At 49.5% G+C, this 6,944-nt stretch overlaps 1 pseudogene; it reads right to left on the bottom strand.

Moving 5' to 3' along the window:
* Positions 1-335: 335 nt before the first annotated feature.
* On the bottom strand, positions 336-454 carry LOC148757073 (5S ribosomal RNA; annotated as a pseudogene).
* Positions 455-6,944: the final 6,490 nt, after the last annotated feature.

The following is a 6,944-nucleotide window of genomic DNA, read 5'->3' on the forward strand; positions in this document are numbered from 1 at the left end:
GTGCCGCGATGGCGGACGCGGGGGCGGGGGCAAGGGCAGCGCTGGTGGCGGGTGTGGGGAGCGCGGTGATGGTGCGGCGGCGGCAACCGAGGTACAGCGAAGGGCGGCGGGCTGTCGGATGGCGGTAGCGAAGAGGACTGAGGACTGGGTTTGGCGAGAGACGTGGACGAAAGGCCTGGCGTGCGAGCCGGGCTGCGAGCTTGTAGTACAGGGCAGCTGACCCGCCCCTGCCCAGGGGGACCTTCGGTTGGCTGGGCAGCTGCAGAGGGGAAGGGTCGGCAGGTGTTCACAGGGAGCCAAGCTTCAGCGGCAGCGCAAAGGGAGAGTCGAGCAAACGCCTACAGCACCTGGTATTCTCAGGCGGTCTCGCATCCAAGTACTAACCAGGCTCAACCCTACTTAGCTTCTGAGATCAGACGAGATCTGGCGCATTCAGAGTGATATGGCCTTAGATGCTGGGACCCGTCTCAAAGCACCCCAAGAGCATGCTCCTGGCCTGCCCCGTGAGCGCATGCCCTTCACGTGATCTGCTCGGGAGGCGAGCATCTCCCCGCTGGCCGGCTCCGCCAGCGCTGCGCCTCCCGCCTGCTCACCGCCTTCTCCGCACGCCATGTCTCTGGCGTGGGTGGTGTGCTGCTACTGGGGAACACCGTCCCTTTCCTCACCCGCACCCTAACCATCATACCAACCTTGTGCTTCCCTCACGGTTACCATGGCTCAAACACTGTTCTGAACCTAAATGTGTATCTTGTTGTAGGCAAAAGCCGAACTCAGATCCATCCCTCACCGTCAACTTAAACAACATACGAACCTTTTCCCTACCCTCACGGTAACCGTGGCTCTAACACACTTCCAACCCTAAAGTTATACTTGGTTGATTTCTGAATCCATACCTTGTCCAAACCATCATGCTCACTTTAACAAGTCAACACTATCCCCAAATTAGGGCTAACCGAGGCCTTGACACTGAACTGAAACTTAATGTATCCATGGCTACAGGCAGTAGTCGAAACATGACCCATGTCTCAGACTCACACTAACCAACGTACAATCCTTTCCCATAACCTCCCGCTATGCGTGACCCTAAATGTCTTCCGAGCTTAAACGTACACATGGCTGTAAGAAGAACCAGAACCCTGTCCCATCACTCACCCTCACCCTAACCAACATACTAAACTTGTACTTCCCTCACGCTGACCAAGGTTCAAGTATTGTTCTGAAACTACTTGGAGGTTATCCAAAACTCTACACTGTCCAAACACTCGACGTTACTTTACCTAACACGCCAACTCTGTTCACCCTCGAGTTAGAGTTCCTAACCCTCACCCAAACCTTAATGTATACCTGGATACTGGCAGTAACCGAACACTCTCCCATCCTTCAGACTGGCACTAACCAACATTCAATCCTTTCCCATACCCTCCAGCTAACCATGGCCATAACAGTGTTCTGAGCCTAGACGTACACAAGGCTGTAAGCAAAAGGCGAACCCTGTCCCATTTCTCACCCTAACCCTAAGCATCATACCAACCTTTTACTTCTCTCACGTTTACCATGGCTCAAACACTGTTCCGAACCTAAATGTATACCAGGTTGTAGGCAACATCCGAACACAGTTCCATTCCTCACCCTCAACTTAACGAACATAAGAACCTTAACCTACCGTCGCGGTAACTGAGGCTCTAAAACAGTTCTGAACCTAAACGTATGCTTGGCTGTTATCCAAACCGTACCGCATCTGAACACTCATCCTCACTTTAACTAACACGTCAACACTGTCCCCAACTTCGGGCTAACCGAGGCCCAAACACGGAACCGAAGATTAATCTACACCTGGCTGCAGGCAGTAGCCGAACCATGTCCTGTCCCCCAGCCTCATACTAACCAACATAAAAACCTGTACCATACCATCCCAGTAACCGTGGCCCTAGAGTGTTCTGACCCTAAATGTACAGCTGCCTGTAAACAGACCCTGGACACTGTCGCATGATTCACCCTCACACTAACCAACACACCTACCTTTAACTTCCGTTGGGGTGAATGTGGCTCTAACACTGCTCCGAAACTAAATGTATACCGGGCTGGAGGCAGTAGCTGAAACATGTACCATGCCTCAACCTCACACTAACCAATATTCAATCCTTCCCCATAACCTCCCTCTAAGCGTGGATCTAAGAGTCTTAGGAGCCTAAACGTGCACCTGTCTGTAAGCAGAACCTGAAAACTCTCCCAACACTCACCCTCACCCTAAACAACATACCAACCTTTAACTTCCCTCACGCAGACCAAAGTTTAAATACTGTTCCGCACCTACTTGGCTGTTATCCGAAACCCAACACTGTCCAAACCCTCACCGCCACTTTAACTAACACACCAAACCTGTCTCACACTCTGGCTACCGAATTCCTAATCCTCACCTAAACTATAATGTATATCTCGATGCACGCAATAGCTGAAAAATGTCCCATCCCTCAGCCTCACACTAACCAACATTCAATCCTTTTCCATAACCTCCAGCTAACCGTGGCCCTAAGAGTCTTCCGAGACTAAAGATGCACCTGGCTGTAAGCAGAACCTGAACACTGTCCCATCACTCACCCTCACCTAACCAACATACCATCCGTTAACTTCCCTAACGCTGACCAAGTTTCAAATACTGTTCGTAACCTACTTGGCTGTTATCCAAAACTCTACACTGTACAAACACTCAACGTCATATGAAGTAACACACCAACCCTGTTCACCCTCGGGTTAACCGAGTTCCTACACTCAACCGAACAATAACGTGTACCTGGATACAGGCAGTAGTCGAACCCTCAGACTGACACTAACCAACATTCAATCCTTTGCCATACCCCCCTGGTAACCATGGCCCTAACAATGCTGGGAGTCCAGAGGTACACAAGGCTGTAAATAAAAGGCGAACCCTCACCCTTCCCATTTCTCTCCCTCACCCTAACCATCATACCAACCATTAAGTTGCCTCACGGTTACTGCAGCTCAAACACTGTTCCGAACATAAATGTATACATGGTTGTAGCCAACGTCCGAACAACGTTCCATTCATCACCCTCAACTAAACCAACATATGAACTTTACCCTACCCTCGCGGTTACCGAGGTTCTAACACTCATCGGACCTTAAACGTAATTTGGCTAGTATACCAAACTCTGCCTTTCCGAACCGTCACTATCACTTTAACACACACCAACCCTGTCCCACACTTAGGCTACCGAATTCCTAATTCTTACCAGAACTTAATGTGTACGTGGATTCACGCAGTAGCTGAAACATTTCGCATCCCATAGCCTCACCCTCACCAACATTCAATCCTTCCCACATCCTCCCGCCAACCGTGGACGTAAAGTCTTAGGAGCCTAAACACGCATCTGGCTGTAACCAGAACCTGAATACTGTCCCATCACTCACCCTCACCCTAACCAACATACCAACCTTTAACTTCCCTCACGCGGACCAAGGTTCAAATACTGCTCCGAACCTACGTGGCTGTTATCTGAAATCTACACTGTCCATACCCTCACTGTCATTTAAACTAACACAACAACCCTGTTCACCCTCGGGTTAACCGAGTTCCTAACCCTCAACCGAACATTAACGTGTACCTGCACACAGGCAGTAGCCGAACACTCTCCCATCCCTCAGACTGACACTAAGGAACGTTCAATCCTTTCCCCTACCCTCCAGGTAACCGTGGCCCTAACAGTGTTGCGAGTCTAGAGGTACACAAGGCTGTAAATAAAAGGCGAAGCCTGTCCCATGTCTCTCCATCACCCTAACCATCATACCAACCTTTAAGTTGCCTCACGGTTACTGCGGCTCATACACTGTTCCGAATGTAAATGTACACCTGGTTGTAGCCAAATTCTGAACAAGTTCCATTCCTCACCTTCAACTAAACCAATATATGAACTTTTCGCTACCCTCGCGGTAACCGAGGCTCTAACACTCATCGGACTCTAAACGTACTCTTGGCTGTTATACTAAACTCTGCCTGTCCCAACCCTCACTCTCACTTTAACACACACCAACCCTGTCTCACCCTTGGGCTAACCTAGGAGCTAACACTCACCCGAACCTTAAGTAAACCAGTCTGAAGGCAGTAGCCGAACCCTGTCCGTTCCCTAATCCTCACACTAACCAACATAAAATCCTTTGCCATAACCTCCAGCTAACAGTGATCCTAACAGTGTTCTGAACCTAAACGTACACCTGGTTGTAAGCAGAACCCGAACACTGACCCATCCCTCACCCTCACCCTAACCAACATACCAACTTTAACTTCCGTTGGGGTGAACGTGGCTCAAACACTGCTCCGAACCTAAATGTATACCTGACTGTAGGCAGCAGCCGAACACAGTTCCATCCCTCACCCTCAGCATATCAAGCATACCAACCCTTTCCTTACCGTGGTGATAACCGAGGCTCTAACACTCTTCCGATCCTAAACGTATACTCGGCTGTTTTCCAAACCCGTACAATGTCTGAACCCTCACCCTCTCTGTAACACGTGAACACTCTCTCACACTCGGGCTAACCAAGGCCCTAACACTGACCCGAACCTTAATGTATACCTGTGTGGAGGCAGTAGCTGAAACCTGTCCCATGCCTCAGCCTCACACTAACCAACATTCAATCTTTTCCCACAACCTCCCTCCAACCGTGGACCTAAGAGTCTTAGGAGCCTAAACGTGCACCTTGCTGTAAGCAGAACCTGAACACTGTCCCAACACTCATTCTCATCCTAAACAACATACCAACCTTTAACTTCCCTCACGCTGACCAAAGTTTAAATACTGTTTCGAATGTACTTGGCCGTTATCCGAAACCCTACACTGTCCAAACCCTCACCGTCACTTTAACTAACACACCAACCCTGTCTCACCCTATGGCTACCGAATTCCTAACCCTCAGCTGAACTTTAATGTATACGTGGATGCACGCAGTAGCTGAAACATGTCCCATCCCTAAGCCTCAACCAACCAACGTTCAATCCTTTCCTATAACCGCCCGCCTACCGTGGCCCTAAGAGTCTTCCGAGCCTAATGAAGCACCGGGGTGTAAGCAGAACCTGAACACTGTCCCGTCACTCACCCTCACCGTAACCAACATACCATTCTTTAACTTCCCTCACGCTGACCAAGTTTCAAATACAGCTCCGATCCTACGTGGCTGTTATCTGAAAGGCCACACTGTCCAAACCCTCACCGTCATTTGAACTAACACACCAACCCTGTTCACCCTCGGGTTAACCGAGTTCCTAACCCTCAACCGAACATTAACGTGTACCTGGATACAGGCAGTAGCGGAACACTCTCCCATCCCTCAGACTGACACTAAGGAATGTTCAATCCTTTCCCCTACCCTCCAGGTAACCGTGGCCCTAACAGTGTTGCGAGTCTAGAGGTACACAAGGCTGTAAATAAAAGGCAAAGCCTGACCCATTTCTCTCCCTCACCCTAACCATCATACCAACCATTAAGTTGCCTCACGGTTACTGCAGCTCAAACACTGTTCCGAACATAAATGTATACCTGGTTGTAGCCAACGTCCGAACAAGGTTCCATTCATCACCCTCAACTAAACCAACATACGAACTTTACCCTACCCTCGCGGTAACCGAGGATCTAACACTCATCGGATCTTAAACGTAAACTTGGCAGGTATACTAAACTCTGCATGTCCGAACGCCCACTCTCAGTTTAACACGCACCAACCCTGTCTCACCCTCTGGCTACCGAATTCCTAAATTATACCTGAACTTAATGTATATGTGGATGCACGCAGTAGCTGAAACCTGTCCCATGCCTCAGCCTCACACTAACCAACATTCAATCTTTTCCCACAACCTCCCGCCAACCGTGGACCTAAGAGTCTTAGGAGCCTAAACTTGCACCTGGCTGTAAGCAGAACCTGAACACTGTCCCATCACTCACCCTCACCCTAACCAACATACCATCCTTTAACTTCCCTCACGCGGACCAAAGTTTAAATACTGTTTCGAATGTACTTGGCCGTTATCCGAAACCCTACACTGTCCAAACCCTCACCGTCACTTTAACTAACACACCAACCCTGTCTCACCCTATGGCTACCGAATTCCTAACCCTCAGCTGAACTTTAATGTATACGTGGATGCACGCAGTAGCTGAAACATGTCCCATCCCTAAGCCTCAACCAACCAACGTTCAATCCTTTCCTATAACCGCCCGCCTACCGTGGCCCTAAGAGTCTTCCGAGCCTAATGAAGCACCGGGGTGTAAGCAGAACCTGAACACTGTCCCGTCACTCACCCTCACCGTAACCAACATACCATTCTTTAACTTCCCTCACGCTGACCAAGTTTCAAATACAGCTCCGATCCTACGTGGCTGTTATCTGAAAGGCCACACTGTCCAAACCCTCACCGTCATTTTAACTAACACACCAACCCTGTTTACTCTCGGGTGAACCGAGTTCCTAACCCTCAACGGAACATTAACGTGTACCTGGATACAGGCAGTAGCGGAACATTCTCACATCCCTCAGACTGACAATAAGGAACCTTCACTCCTTTTCCATACCCTCCAGGTAACCGTGGCCCTAACAGTGTTGAGAGTCTAGAGGTACACAAGGCGGTAAATAAAAGGCAAGCCTGTCCCATGTCTCTCCATCACCCTAACCATCATACCAACCTTTAAGTTGCCTCACGGTTACTGCTGCTCATACACTGTTCCGAATGTAAAGGTGTACCTGGTTGTAGGCAACATCCGAACAAGTTCCATTACTCACCCTCAACTAAACCAATATATGACCTTTTCCCTACCCTCGTGGTAACCGAGGCTCTAACACTCATCGGACTCTAAACTTGGCTGTTATACTAAACTCTGCCTGTCCCAACCCTCACTCGTACTTTAACACACACCAATCCTGTCTCACCCTTGGGC

This window comes from Rhinolophus sinicus, chromosome 9 (genome assembly GCF_057876585.1).
Source record: "Rhinolophus sinicus isolate RSI-liver-muscle chromosome 9, RSI-T2T, whole genome shotgun sequence".
Classification (NCBI taxonomy): domain Eukaryota; kingdom Metazoa; phylum Chordata; class Mammalia; order Chiroptera; family Rhinolophidae; genus Rhinolophus; species Rhinolophus sinicus.